General features: G+C 40.8%; 3 pseudogenes; 2 read left to right on the forward strand and 1 right to left on the reverse strand.

The window, feature by feature from the left end:
* The first annotated feature begins 3,182 nt into the window (after positions 1-3,182).
* On the forward strand, positions 3,183-3,300 carry LOC118601287 (annotated as a pseudogene).
* Positions 3,301-12,199: 8,899 nt separating this feature from the next.
* Positions 12,200-12,318, reverse strand: LOC118600693 (annotated as a pseudogene).
* A 603-nt stretch (positions 12,319-12,921) lies between these two features.
* On the forward strand, positions 12,922-13,040 carry LOC118601482 (annotated as a pseudogene).
* The last annotated feature ends 3,131 nt before the right edge of the window (positions 13,041-16,171 follow it).

Genomic DNA, 16,171 nt, shown 5'->3' on the forward strand with positions numbered 1-16,171 from the left:
CTTGCCCTGAATGTCCAAGCTGACCACTCACCTCCATTGAACTAGTGGTCTCAGATAACTAAAGATGGAATGTCAGAGCAAACCGGAACCTATTAAGAAAATGATTAGGGGAAATTTTAAGCAGGCATAAAATTAAGAGAAGAGTTCAACAAACTTCCACATACCTATTTCTGTGCTTCAACAGCTATCAAAAGTCTATCAATTTAGTATACTTTTTAAAATGAGGGTTTGAAATCATATTTACTGACAGGGAAACATGTTCCTGGTTTATGGTAAAAAATTATCAGCACAGCACGGTCCCATTCCTGTTGACATGCATCTTTAGACGTTCGGAATGGCAGATCAACCACAAGATAAATTTGTCCAACTGACTGCTGCTGAGCACTTAGTGTCGGCGACCTGTTCCGGTGGTTTATTTTTAAAAAGAGCTTGTTCTGTGTAGAGGGACAGGGTTTGGCAGCTTCTTGTCCTGGTCAGAGAGAGATGCACAGCTGTCTGTCACGTGCTTCAAAATGTTTGTAACCCACTATTCACCCACTTGGTGGTGTGTTTCTGGTGTTGAAAAAATATCACAAAAAGAAAAAGCAAGCAGGCCTTCAGTAACACTGCAGACTGAATTCATAAATGATAAGCAGTCACTTCAAATCAGGGCATCGAAATTTATTTGACTAAGATATTTGTCACATATTCTTGCTAAAAGATATAACACTGCCAACAGGGTGATCCTAATTTTGAGTTTGACAAAACAGCATATGTGTAGGAAGAAGGCCTGGAAAGACGGCAACGTGTTAATGATGTATGTGAGGTCTGCTATTTTGAATTCTTCTTACTCATCGCTTTGTCTACTTTTTCCCTATGAAGTGCATATGGAGAAAGGAAGCGGTTTGTTTAAAAGCAATTAAAACACTCAATATAAGTGCACCTTTATTTCATTAATCCCGGTATCACTGCATTTGAAAGCAAGAAGAGCCCCTGAGTGCTACACTCAGAGAAGGAAGGTGGAGCTGGAAAAACCAGTCTCGTGAAAACAGGTTCTGAGGGAGGAGGCAGAAGATGACTTCATTTTCTTGGGTGTGAAAGAGAGTGGAGGTTGGGGATACAGGTGTAGGTGTTGTACGAAGAAAACAAAACACCCCACAGAACATGGGGAACTTTTCGGCATAGTGCGTGTATATGTGCGTGTCTGTGAGCGCGTGCGTGGGGGTGCTCCTTTGGGTAAGAAGCCCTGATCTCGCAGCAGGGTTGAAATGAGTGCTTGACTTCTGGTAACCCTCTTGCCCAAGGAGCCTTTAGGAAATTTGTACATGAAAAACAAAACGAAGTCGAGAGGTGAAGTCCTTCCTGACAGAGCAAAGCAAGAATTCCTAGGTAAAGGAAGCAGTGGGCATGGATAAAAACAGAACCCCCGGCTTGGGGCAGTGTGGGAACACGGGGACTCCTGGCCCAGGAGCCTCCGTGGTGCATCTTTAATAAGCAATCTGAGGAGGGTTAAGGTTTAAATTAAAAACTGTCCAACTTTTGACTGGCAGTAGCCCATGCAGCAGAAAGAAGAGAATGGTTTTACAGGAAACCTAGATGAAAAATACTAATGGTAACACATTTAATACTCACTAATGAGAGCAGCTGCCATTTGTTGGGACTTTATTATGCACCAGGCACTTTGCATATGTTCTCACTTAACGCTGGTTATGACCATGATCCATAAAACCTGATTGCATTATTTAACATCAGTGACAGGGTTGAGAAACCCTGTTCCCTAAAATCATGGACTATGACAAACTTTGCTACTTGAAATCTTTTCCAAGAGAAGGAACCATCCCATTCTTGCCTGAAGGTTCCCAGCCACGCAGATCACTCTAACACAGAGCGACTTTGATTGCCAACCTCGGTGCAGAGCTTTGGATAAAGGATTTGGGGTGCAACAGTCCACATTTAGCTTAATTTTGTAGTAAGGAAACAAGGTTCCATGTTCACCTCCTAGCCCTGGTAGAGTCAGACTTCAAATTTCTAATGGAACCTAAAACAACCTTTTTAAGGGCCTGTGGCCAAGGCCTCACATCCCTCTCCTTTTGAATCCTTATTACTTTCTTACCAATGACACTCTGCCTCGTGAACAAAGTTTTCTCAGAAACTCAACTTCCACCTGTCCTTACTTCATGACGACACTCAATTCAGACCTGCTCTTGCTTCCCCACATTCTTTCCTAGAATCATTCAGTAGAAGCCCCAAACCTTGTAAAAATTTCTCTGGACTTTCTTTGATTAAGATCCCCATGGTTTGCTGTGGTCCGGTGGGCTTTATCTCATAGGTCCAATTCTATGAAGTAAGAACATTATTATCCCCTTATTTATAGATGAAGACCTGAGGTCAAGGAATGTGTCCAAATCACATAGCTATTACATGGGAGAACCTGGTTCTGGAACCAGGCTATCTAAAAATAGCAATCACCATTTACTGAGCCTTTCTACACCCAAGGCACATGCTTTAGCCTTCTACATTTGGGACACGTAGCAGAGCCCTTTGTTGAGGTCAATACCCCGAGAAAAGCAATACATTGGGTGGCTGTATCAATCATTGCCTCTGGAGTATGAAAGAATTTAGTTAATAGGTAGGCTTCCATAGAAACAGCTGGAGAAGATTGATTGGTCACTTGCAAGTGGGTATTAGTTATGGACTAATTAGAAAAGTGACCCAAAAGCTTAAGTGTGCCTAAGAATCACCTGGAGTAGTTTTTAAAATGCAGATTTCTAACCTTCCCCCGCCCTTTTGTTAAAGCAATTTTCTGGCACAGTGATTACAAACACGTGTCAAAGTTTTGCTTCAAGTTTGCTGCAAGACAGGAAGCTTTCTTAAAAAAAAAAAAATCAGATTTCTTTTTCGGCAGAGACATTTTAAAAAGAAAAATAAGAGTGTTTAAATGTTTGCTGTCCAATACAGTAACCACAACCCACACGTGGCTACTGAGCTCTTGAAAGGTGTCTAGTCTGAACAGGGCTGTGCTGAATGTCTACAATGCTTACTGGGTTTTGAAGACTTAATATGGTTAGAATGTAAAACATCACACTAATTTTTACATTGATCATGTAATAAAATGACATTTTGGATATGATGAGTTAAGTAAATTATATTATTGACATTAATTTTACCTGTTTTATTTTACCTTTAAAAAATGTTGTTATTAAGTCTACGCCATGCCACCCTGAACGTGCCCGAACTCATCTGATCTCGAAAGCTAAGCAGGGTCGGGCCTGGTTAGTACTTGGATGGGAGACCACCTAGGAAGACCAGGTGCTATAGGTGCAAAACAAACAAACAAAAAGTTATTAGAAAATTTAAAGTGAGAAGTGTGGCTTGCATTATATTTCTACTGAACAGTGATGGTTTTAGATAATCATCGTTAGACTGGAGACAAAAAGGATAAAAAGAATGTCTGGTTAAAGACTATCAGAAATCTCCTAGGACTGGGTAAAGGTCTTTGGGCCCCTCTCAAGATCATAGGATAAGGTTCCCAGAAAAGGCTCTTAAGCCAGTTACTCGATCAGAAAATTGCTCAAGTGTCTTATCAGGAATGCTAAGTTCTTCTGGGAAGGAACAGCTGTTCATATCAGACCACACAGTTTCCACAGCAGCTTGGGTTTGAGACAGTTTATTTCTCTGCTCCCAGAGTGATTCTATGGGTCTGAGGAGGACCCATTGAAATTGCATGGTGAACCAGACTCTGCAATGGGTCTGACTCTGATGAGTTTCAAAGCTGTTGACTTGGAAGGTGCTCGTATAGCCTTGGTGACCCCACTAGGAGGGGGAGAGTTGCCAAGAGAGGATGCTGAAATGAGCCTTTGAGAAAAACCATCTGCTTCACAGAATGTCACCTGGTGGGATCGGTGGGATAGGACTCAGTGTGAGGCCAGGTCTCCGGTTTCTCCCTGGGGTGGGGTGACTCCCACGACACTCATCCTTTTAAATCTACTACCCTGTGTTCTGTAGCTCAGGCCTGTGGCCTTCCAATCCGATTGCTCATCTAGCCTTTAAAAGAAGTAAACTAACGTAACTTTTCTACATTTTTAAGTTGACATCTAAAACTTTTGATCATTGATGTACATAATTACAAAAAAAAATGATTTCTAGTGTATTTTAAGTATTTCACAATAAAACTATTATATCATTCTTTTAAATAAATCTATTGGGGTCTGCATACCCTTAAAATTTAATGCCCATCATGGTCCTTTTTTATACTTGGAAACCAGCTCTTTTAATAAGATAGAAAATTATATACATTTTTTTTCTTGAGCTCATTTCCATATCCCTTTCCTCTCAGAATTTGATCCCAATATGGTTTTATATTTGAAAGTGTTTTTAAGCACCTCTCATTTCTATGCATCAAAATTAGGTATATAAATAGACATTTAAATTTTGATAATTGCCTTTGATCAAAATGACATAAATATATTACAAATTTTGATAGTTGTTCAATTTCCAAAGTAATTTTACTGGAAATATATCTCTTAATGAGGTGGATAGGGTTACTTTTTCCATATAACTGTGCATAAATAACATTCATTGCAAGAAAGAGACATTTGTATTCTAACGTTTATGTAAGCAAGTAGATGGGATTAGATGGAATTTTGTTAAAGCTATGTCATTCGATTTGTAAAGTTCCTCCTGAATTAGATGTCAAAATATTTTTAATTATCAAAACTTATACTTAATAAGGTATTAGTTAGCAACTCGGTTATGTCCTCCTCTAAACTGGGTTAAAAGCCAAAGATGGGAAGCCATTTGATTTTCAAAAAAAATTTGTTATCCTGTCATCAGACATATTGGCTTTCTTGATACCTACCTAATATTTCTAATTATTCCTTTGTTTGGCCCCTTCGAGGTGTCCCTCTTCCACTGGACAAAAGAAAGGTGACCTCTCCCCAATTCCAAATCTTTGTCTAGTGGGATAAGGAGATACCTGGGCCAAGGGGCATCTTAGAAAAGAGTTCATATTGAAATGTAGAATTGTTATGGACTGAATATTTGCATCCCCTCAAATTCAAAAGTTGAGATCCTGACCCCCAATGAGATGGTATTTGGAGGTGGGGCCTTAGGGAAGTGATTAGGTAATGAGATTAATGCCCTTATAAAGGAGACTTCAGTGAATTCTAACCCTTTTTGTCAGGTGAGGGCACAGTGAAAAGGCTATCTTTGAACAAGGAAGTGGGCTCTCATCCAACACTGAATCTGCTACCACCTCGATCTTGGACTTCCCACTCTTCAGAACTGTGAGAAATAAATTTTTACTGTTTGTAAGCCACCCACCTTATGACATCTGGTGATAGGAGCCCACACTGGGTATGACAAAGATCCAGAATGGCAGGTGGGATCATTAAAATGGAATTTAATGTCCAGATATCCCTCGGAAAGCCTTGGTGTGTCCCCTAGGGGTTCACACACATTCATGTACAGGCAAGCCAAGCAGAGCGCCTGCTGCAGGTTAGAATTTGATGTGAGGGTAACCTCAACTGACTGGCGATGGGCTGCTCACCTCATCAGGGTGCTTCTCATGACCCGTCACACCTGGAGCTGCCTTGTCATTCTACTGGTGTCTGTCTCATGAGAAAATGGCTCCTTGGCCTCATCCTCCCTCCTGAGTGACAAATTCTTTTCACTTAAACTTCTCTGGGTATGTCCTGAAGTTTTTCTTCAGCACGTATCCAGTATTTATTTAGTTGTCATGGTAGTAAAAGTTTGAACTCTTTTGAGACAAACGGCTAGAGTTCAAATGCTTACTTGTTGTGTACTCTTTAGAAATTACTTTCTAAGCCTCAGTTTCCTCTTAAGCAAACATTCTTGTTTTGAGGTTTAAGTGTTTTAATGCCCACAAAGTACTGAGTACAACGTCAGGAACAGTCCGCACTCAATAAATGTAAACTATTATTATTGGCAGTTGCCCTACATTCAGCTTAGCTTTTAAATCTTCCTGGGACAAGCAATGCCCATACGATACTTTGCGATTCAGAAGGTAAATCACCGTACAGACTCTCAAGCCCTATTGTTAGTGTCATGTCACTCTGTGGCCTGTTAGCTCTGTTTACCTGGGGCAGGTTGGGTCGGCAAGGCAGTGTGCCAGGTTAGGACTGTGGGGAGTCAGTGTCAGAGCCTCCGAACCTAAGCAGGATGCCCACAGTGTCTGACCCCCTCAGCCTGAACTCAGTTTCAGTTTCAGCACCTGCTTTCCAAGGCACACGACTCTGCTCCTTCCACCCCTCCTTTCCACACTGGAATCGACCTAGGCTGTGAAAAAAGCAAATGGGCTTTGAGTTCAACAATGCTTGAGTTTGAACCCTGCACTGTCACTAATAGTTATTAAACTTGGGAACTATACCTCTTGGAACATAATTCCTCTTCCATAGAATAGGGTTAGTGATACCTATCTTAGGGTCATTGAGAAGGTCAAATGAGATAAGCCTATGAAACCCCTTACACAGTATTTAGCATATAGTAGGCCTCTACTTATTCCTGAATGTTACAGGATACAGTAGATAATTATTAGGGGATCTTCCTATGTTAGACATAATGAGGAAAATAGGCATGAGCCAAACAGATAAGGTGGTTTCTCAGGTCTTTGCCAGAGCAGAGCCTAGCGTAGGAACACAGATAAGCTGGTTTGGCCTGCTCCAGTGGGAGGGTGGTTGGTGGTTGTAAGTTGGATCTAGGGCAGACTGGGCCATTTTGAAGCTGAGCTGCTTGTTTATTCAATGTTTAGGGTGTCAGTCTAATTTACAGTGATCCTCTTAAACTTCATCCTCATCTATGAGGTGGTTCTCCAACAGCTGAGTTCGTACCATGTGTGACTTCATCTCCTCTGGTTGGACCAAGATAGACACCTCACCCAAACTGGGCTAATCAGATTTTCCACTCCAGGGAATTTAGAATTGTGACTAAGAGGTTTCATTCTCATTCCGGGATCTGCTTTTGACTGGAGAATATGTAGAAACTTGGTGACATGATATGACCATCTTCTGCCATATGGATCAAGAATCAGAAAAAGCCAGACTCTAGGGAGAGAATAAATGAAATAAAACAAAACCAAAACGAAACAGAGAGGAGAGAGGGAGACTAGATCCCTGAGTTCTTCATAGTTGCTACTTTCTGTTTCCAGACTCCTTCTCAAGCCTGGGCACATTCTTGCCTTTAGATTTCAGGAGACACTTCTGAATCCTTGATATAAACCCATCTTTTGTTGCTTACACTGGATAATGTATGTTAAGCCATTTTGCTCTCATTACAGAAGCCAACTTCAGCTAACTTAAGCAAAAAGAAGAAAATTAGTGGAAGGAAGGTGCTGGAGCATTTCATGAGATCCAGGAGGTTTGAACACCCCAGTTTCAAGAGGTGCCAAAATGAGGGCAGCTCTGAATACTTCGGTCACAGACTGGGAAACCATCTTCCTTCCGGCATGCTACCATTAAGATGCCTCAGTGTGGGGTCTCTCAGTTCACAGCTCCAAATTCCTGGAGTAGAGAGAATCTCATTAACCCATGGTGAGTCAGTGATGGCTATGGGGTAGCTGCAGGTGGCAGAAATATGGCTGCTGAGAGAGTGTAACCATGAGGACAGGATGTGCCACTAACCAAGAACTAAGCGTGGGCACTTAAGTGGTATTCTGAGACCTGATTCTAATGCATGTGTATGTGCGTGCGTGTGTGTGTGTGTGGGGGGGGCATTGTTCCCCACACACCAGTAAACAATTCTCAGACTCCGGTAGGATACCCAAGAATTCAACTCACTTCTGACACTATCTACCTGGAGATAGATAGCATCAGATTCCACAGGTTAAGAATTCAGTCCTACAAGACTGCCCTCCCTGCCCCCACACATACTTCAGATGCCAGCCCTAAGCCTAGGCTCTTACCTGTGCTTCTGACCAACTGGCTGTAAATCAGAGGTTCCCAAAATCCCCTTCTTGGGTTCAATTAATTTGCTAGAATGGCTTACAGAATTCAGAGAAACATGTTATTAGATCACTTGTTAATTATAAAAAGCTATAACTCGGGAAAAGCCAGATGAAGGAGAGGCATAGGGCAAGGTGCGGGGAGAGGGCGCAGAGCTTCCGTGCCTTCTCCAGGCACACCACCCACCCTGCACCCCCACCAGTTCACCGACCAGGAAGCTCTTTGACCAGGAAGCTCTCTGAACCCAGTATTTGTGGGTGTTTCGGAGGCTTCATTATACAGGCCTGATTAAATCACTGGCCTTTGGCAATTGATTCAACCTCCAGGCCCTCTCTCCTCCCTGGAGGTCAGGGGAGGAGGGAAAGTTCCAATCCTCTCATCACGAGGTCTTCTGGCAAGCAGCTCCTATCCTTAGGTGCTTCTAAAAGTCACCTCACTCACATAGCAAAAGACATCTTTGTCACTCTCAACACGCAGGAAATTTCAAGGGTTTGGGGAGCTGTGAGTCTAGAACTGTGGATGGAGACCACATATATATGAGAAATATATTTTGGCCATCTAAATGACCAAATATGTATTTCTTTAAAAATTGCAATATTGGAGCATTGATCTGCCAGCCCAAGTGTTACCAGTACAAAGTTTGTGTGCTCAATGAATGTTTCGAAAGGCCAAAACTCAAAATGTCAGAGTTTGTATTAAGGAAAGATTTATTGATCAAGAAGATGCCAACTGATATGGGCCATAGCAATTTCTCAAATTCATCTACGTACAGAGGTTAGGCTTCTTTTATGTCAAGGGAAGGGTAAATGGGAGAGGCTGCTTTTGTAAAAACTCAAGCCCCAAGCAGAATTCCTCTAACCATTAGCTTGTCCAAGGGAACAAAGCAGGCCTGAACAAGATGGAGTCAGAGACTGAGCATTTCACTCTGTTATGCAAGCGATGTACTGTACAAGCCGGCTTGTGTCCAGTGGATGTTGCAAGGTTTTATGCAAAAAGATAGCATGCTCAGATTATGTTTTAGAGGGGGAAGACTGTCGGGAAGATGGTGGGCAAGATCAGTTAGGACTCTTTATATGGCAAGAAATCTTAACAGAATCTAAGCTCATTAACACGAGGCCCACTACAAACTTCTCTGTCTCCACCTCTAGGCTCTTCTTTTCTTGCTTCCGTTTTGAGCAACATTCACCTATTTATATCATATGCCCTACTGTTCTGAAGAGGGTCCTTGGCTGGAAGCACATGAGCCTTAATCAAGAAGGAGAGACGACAGTTAGTCTAATCAAGATAGCTTGGAAACCCCAGACCTGGACACAGAAGCTGTACCAGGTCTCACATGCTAACGCTGGAGATGCTGGGCCTTTCCTGGCCATCGGTTTTCCATTAGGCTCCGAGGTTCCGCAGCTCTGGATTCCTAGCAGTACCTTGCTGGATTTAACCAGATCTTCACAGAGCCCTGTAGGGTTATCTAATGACAGCAGCAGGAGAGCTTACTCTAGTTTTCCTTCACTCAAGCCATGGCCATTTGAATTAAATACTCGATATCCAAGCTCTTAAAACAGGATATTTTATTTGAGGTACAAGGAAGAACACATGGTAGGCTTCCCATTCCCTTCCATGACTCTCCATCTAAGAGGAAACCATTCTTCTGGACTAAACTGGCCTACTTGTGGGTACTTTGATCTATCAAACAGATAGGATATCAAGTGTTGTTCACTGGATTGGTCCTGTGTGTCTTGACCCTAATTATTGTATGAGAGAAGGAACAATTTCTAGGATTGGGGCTGATCTGGTGGTGGGGGTGTGGGTGTCTCTATCTGGGAGTATGTGTACCCCACCACAATGGCTCTGTTATAAATTTCTGTAGGGAGTTCTTACTACTGAAGCTTCCCTTTTGGTACTAAAGATGAAAAGAGCCCAGTAATTGGTCAGTCCCCAGTTCCTAACAGTTTCTGGGGTGGAGTAGGTGTAGGGGACAACAAGCATTGGGGGGTGACTCTTAGATAGAAATGGCCCTTGTCCAGGTCTTTCTCTCTCTTTTATAAATCCCTTGAATGATTTGGTCTTCAAAATGTTTCAATCTTTTTTATTTTACCTACAGAAAATTTGGGGGCATGAGAAAGAAATTTCCATGTTCTTTAAGCTACTGTCTTGTTGGCTCTCTTTGTAACAGCAGCTTAACCTTTCACTATGATTTTGTTCCTTTCTGAATGGAGAAACCAGGCTACCTATAGTACTTATTAGAGCTGAAAAGTGTTGAGTGTACCAGGCACTGGATCAAATACATTACATGCATTGCCTCACTTAATCTTCATAACAACTGTATGAATTAAGTACTGTTATTGACCTATTTCTCATGTGAGGAAACTGAGGTTTAAAAGGTCCTGAAACATGCTGAAAGTGATAGAGTCACTCCATAACAAATATTGTTGGAGTGCCTATGATGAGGCAGGCCCTATTTTAGTCTCCAGAGCTTACCATACTAAGTGTTGGACCTGAAATTCCAACACATATCTGATTCCAGCTCCTGCACACTTAGCTGATAAGCTCAGCTGCTTGCCCTGTGTGACTTGGCTTGTGGATATTATGGAGCCTAGATACTTTGGTCCTTAATAGTAATGGCTTACGTTGTATCCATTTTCACATTCTAGCTCACAGCTTTGTAACACAGAGAAACCATGTAGGTAAAGTTACTTACCCATGATGCAAAAATCTCTCCTTTGATTCCCCTTTTGAGTAACTCCTATAACTTTGGAAAGAAAATCCTTTAGAAGCACAGAGTTAGGACAGACACACTAGGTTCAATTCAAGGTTCTGCCACTTCTGGCTATGTGACTTAGAGCGTTGGTTTTAACGTATTCAAAAAATAAAAAGGAGACTATGAACTGACTTTAGAAAGTTGTATAAGGGCTGAACAGACTAATAAATGCAAAGCCCCCAGCGCCATGCCTGACATATGGTAAGGGAAAGATGAATGGCAGGTTTCATTGAGGAGAATGTGAATTGTAAAGAGGCCGCTGGATTTTGCAATCAGGTTGATGATGAACCTTGAGAACAGTTTCAGTGGAGAGGTGGAGTGGAAGTCTGGCTGGAGATGAATGAGAGTTTGAGAAAGGGGCGACTTGGAGTGTAGACTACCTGCTCTGTTAAGAAATATGTTGGCTTAGGAAAGGTAGATGGGGCAGCTTGACAAGTGGCATAGGTAGGAGGATTTTTTTTTTTTAAAAGAAGAAAACTAAGCATATTTGGCAGTTAAGCATTAAAGAGGTGTGGGAGAGTAGGACTAGAAATAGACACATACCAAAAACAAGGAGAGAGGAAAAGAATTGATGGAATAATGTCTGGAATCTCATGCATGAAGAACTGAAGCCTTAAAAAGAAATTGAACTTCTTTCTCTGATGCAGACAAGGAGAAGGTGACTGATGGTACAGGGTAATTTGAAAATAGAGGGGAGAGAAATTGAGGCAATGGTGGCCTGATAATTTCTATTATCTAAGTGAAGCAGGAAGCATTGGGGTAGTTAACCTCCAAGACGACTCCCGATCAATCCCCTCTTCCTGTTTTCACAGCCCGTGTATTTTTCTCCCACATTGTACCAGGGTTGGACTGTATGGCCAATAGCATATGGCAGAAGCTATGTGTTTTAGGTAATATTGTGTCCTCCCAGATTGAAGTCCTAACCTCCAACACTTCGGGATATGTTGTTAAGAAAATAGGGTCTTTACAAAGGTAATTAAGTTAAAAGGAGTTCATTTGGGTGGGCTCTAATCCAATATGACTGGTGTCCTTATAAAAAGGGGAAATTTGAACATGAATTCAAAGGCAGATGTGCAGAGAGAAGATGATGAAGACACACAGAAGATGGCCGCGTGACTGGAGTACTACACCTACAAGCCAGGAACACCAAGGGTTGCTGGCAAGCACCGGAAACTAGGAAGAGGCAAGGAAGAAGCCTCCCTTAGAGCTGTCAGAGGAAGGATGGCCTGCTGACACCTGGATTTGAGAGTTCTAGCTCCCAGAACAGTGATGTAATACATTCCTGTTGTTTTAAGCCACCCAGTTTTTGGTACTTTGTGATAGCAGTCCTAAGAAACTAATATATTATGGTATGTCATTTCCAAGATCAGTTTATAAAAAGACTGTAGCTTTCTTCTTGGGTTTTCTCTCTCATCACTCCTTTTTTTTTTTTTTTTTAGGCAAAGCAACCCTTGGTTGACCTCACAAATCGTAAGGACCTTGTCAGCTTACAATCCCTTATTTTTTACGCCTACAGCACCTAGCCTTCCTAGGTGATTTCCCATTCAAGTACTAACCAGGCCCGACCCTGCTTAGCTTCCGAGATCAGACGGGATCGGGCTTGTTCAGGGTGGCATGGCTGTAGACTCACCATTCTTTCTTGAGATAGTCAGCTGCCATTTCTTGAGGACACGCAGGTGCCCTATGAAGAGACCCACATGGAAAGGAATTGAAGTCTCCAGCCAACAAGGAACTGAGGCCTGTCAATAGTCACATGAATGAGCTTGGAAGAAGATGCCCTCAGTTGAGACTTTAGATGAGACTAAAGCCCCAGCCAACAGCTTGACTTCAGCTTTATGAGAGATTCTAAGCCAGAGCCACCTAGTCAGGCCACTTTTGAATTCCTGAGTCACAGAAACTAAGAGATAATAAATGTGGTTTTAAGCTGTTAAATTTTGGGGTAATTTGTTACACAATAATAGATAACTAACAGCTGCTAACAATGAAGGAGAAATGGTTGCTCAGAGAGGAGAAAGGCAGGGAATGGCTGCTGATATAGTCAGAAAGGGAGGAGTGAACCAAACAATGCAGGTCTGTTTGGAAAAATATCATTGGGGCCCTGAGTAGTGTGCCAGTTAAATGTTCGGACCCCTGGGAATCTGCATTTGGAATAGTGCCCAAATGATTCTTTTAAAGAACCATTGAATTAGAAGATAATTGAAAGTAAAGGTAAAAGTGGGACAAAAATAAGTCCAAAGCTATGCTACCCTGAACAAACTCGATCCCATCTGATCTCAGAAGGTAAGTAGGGTTGGGCCTGGTTAATACTTAGATGGGAGACCACCTAAGAAGACCAGGTGCTTTAGGCATAAAAAAAAAAAAAAAAAAAAAAAGTAAGGGCTTGTAAGCTGACAAGGTCCTTGCAATTTGTGGTCAACCAAGGTTTGCCTCGCCTAATAAAAGAAAAAAAAAAGTGGGACAAAAGTAGCAGCTAAAGCTGGAAGTTAAATTGGGCATCAATTCATAGCTCAAGCGGACATCAAATCAGCACTGTGCTATGGACCTATAAAGAATTTCTAAGTTTTTTAAACAAATTCTGAATTAGTGGGAATGACTTTCTATTTCCGCCTAAGAAAATGCTCTCAGGAGCCCTTATGTTAACCTTCTTTGCCCCTTCTCTCTAAAGATATGGCCCCATTTCTCCTTTAGTTCATTTCCCACATAGAAATGTCCTGCCTATTCTAATTCATACCTCATCCCAAACTTCTCTGGCCTTGGTGATCAGGACTCTGGAACTTAGCAGAAGGGGTTCCGGTTTCTAGGTCACCCTAATACACAGAAAGGTATTACGTGAAGGTCGTGCTACAAGCTTTTGTGAGTAGGGCTTTGGCAGGAAAATCAGAAAGTAGGATGCTCTGGGCAGAATAGATTCTCCTAAGCCTCAGTTTTCTCATTTAAAAAACGTTGTAATACCTACATGGAAGAGTCTATGTGAGGACTGAGATGATGTGTGTGATGTCTTTAGCACAGTCCCAGGCACATAACAGTGGTTCAAGAGATGGCAGCTGTCAATATTAAGAAGGATAGCAAGGATGATATACTTAGGCATCCTAAATTTAAATTAACCTTGATGTTAGTATGATTTGGGTTTGCGAATCTGCTTCCCAGTAGGGCTCCGGCCATTACAGTTGGATGTGAGTATTTGGAGGAGAAAACATGGAGCCAGATGACAGATTTGATGGAGAACAAATAGGTGAGTTCCTAGACCTATGTCAGCACCTCTAATACTGGCTGCATATTAGAATTACCTGCAGCCCTTACTAACAAACAAGGAGGGCTCCACCCCAGACCAATTAAACCAGAATTTCTGCCAGTAGGGACCCAGGCAAGTGTTGTAAAAACTTCCTGGGTGATTTTGGTGGATAGCTAATATTGAGAAACACTGACTCAGGAACTCAAATTACAGTAGTGGGTTCACAGGTGTTTTAATTATTGCTCACTAAATTAAACAACTACAAAAAAATCAGGAGTAGAAATAGAAAGAAGTCATATAGGTATATAGGGGTGAATCTGAGCCAAAACCAAACATTTAAAAAAAGCTATACAATTCCAAGAGAGGCTAAGGATGCTTATTCTTCTGAAAGATCTTTAGGACTATTAGGTAGAATCAAGTAAGCAACAGTTTTTTTTCTTAGCTTTGGGAGTTTTGAATAGGAATTTTAAAGCATCTGGTGAGATTTAGGACATTTTCAGAGAAGCAAAATAGCTGGTCAAAATGAGTGTTTTCCCTAGGCATGTAGTTGTGTCATGTTAAGTGGAAAAACATACAAATCTGAGTATACACTTTGAGCATAAATATATTAAAACAAAGAAACATGGAAAATGCCCATGATTAAGTTTCATGAATAAGAAAACTCGTAATACCAAATTCAATGTATGAGGATGATTCATATTTTGAAAATGCAATTGTGCTTGTAGAAAAACATGAAAGGGAAATTATTTAAAAAGCCAAATAGTTATTCCTTGGGGAGTAAGGATGGCCTTTTACTTTCTCATATCTAAGTTTTTAAAAATGATGATGTATTTTGAATTGAAAAACATATATTAAACACTGAGGACAAAAACCACAGGAAGGAAATAGAGCAAAATATAATCATGTGGATTTGGTGAGATGGGATCATGAGTGTTCTCATCTTTCAAATATTTTTCCTGTTGAACATTTTTGATATAATAAGAATTATGTTTTATAATTAGAATAAAATAAACTCTTTTTTAGAACTAAAGACCAAATCCTGACTCCTTGTTATTTTACTATCTGACAAAGGGAGTTGGATGGAGCGTTCACAGAATAGTTTAGGATCTAGGAAGCGGTTAGCTCAGGGGTTTGCAAATATTTTCTGTAAAGGGCCAGAAAGTTAATATTTTAGTTTTTGTAGGTCTCTTTTGCAACACCTCAACCTTGCTTTTGTCACAGGACAATAGCTAGAGACCATAATTAAATGAAAAAGATTGGCTGTTTTCAAAAAAAACTTTAATGATGGATAATGACTTTTGAATTTCATACACGTTCAATTCTCCCCAAGCCCCTACCCATTTAAAAATGTAAAACCATCTTTGGGGTTATATGAACAGGCTGGATTATGCCCACAGGTTGTAATTTGTTGACTCCTGAGTTAGATGAAATCAAGAATGGGATGAATGAAACATTCCACAGGTATGCGCAAAGTCCCCAACAGATATAGTCAATAAATTTTGTATTTATTTTAATCTGTGATTTCTCTGTATCTTTTTTCCTTTACTAAAGATTTGCCCCTCAGTTGGATATCTTAGGAAAAGGATGCCAAGGCATTTTTTTGAAACATTCCTATAGGAAGTGAATGACCTGAATAAAATGCTAATGCAAATCCAGGTCTACAGATATTGAGCCTTTTCTGTGCTAGACATTTCTGTAAAACAAAAACATGAATAACATATCTTTATTATAAGTTAGCGAGAAGGAATTTTAAGGACATACCAGAATATTATAGGATAACATAGGAGGGAGAGTGATTCTGCACATGGAGGATGAGTTTGTGTTTACTAAAGAAATAATGTTAAGAAACAATCTGGTAGAGAAACTTATTAGGGATTATCATAGAAAAAAACATTGCAACAGGCGAATAGTTTAAAATACAGTAGATTAGATCACTAGACAATACTACTGAAAAATTACATTTGTGGAAATCATAAACTTTTTAATGGTAAGTAAATTAACAGAAAAGGTTTTATAAAAAATCAGACCTGAAGAAAAACACACCACCATAGGCTGAAGGCAGCAACTTTTCTGATGGTGTACAGCAGCATTGTTCCTGTTTTGTCACCCCCAGAAAACCTTTTCTAGATTACTTTCTCTCATTGCAGCAAAAATGATGTTTACTCAATAAATTGCATAGAAGAAAACATAGGAACTAAACTTATGGACCTTGGACTTAAAGAGGATTTTATGAATTTGACCTCAAAG

Source organism: Rousettus aegyptiacus, unplaced genomic scaffold (assembly GCF_014176215.1).
Source record: "Rousettus aegyptiacus isolate mRouAeg1 unplaced genomic scaffold, mRouAeg1.p scaffold_m13_p_3, whole genome shotgun sequence".
Taxonomy (NCBI): domain Eukaryota; kingdom Metazoa; phylum Chordata; class Mammalia; order Chiroptera; family Pteropodidae; genus Rousettus; species Rousettus aegyptiacus.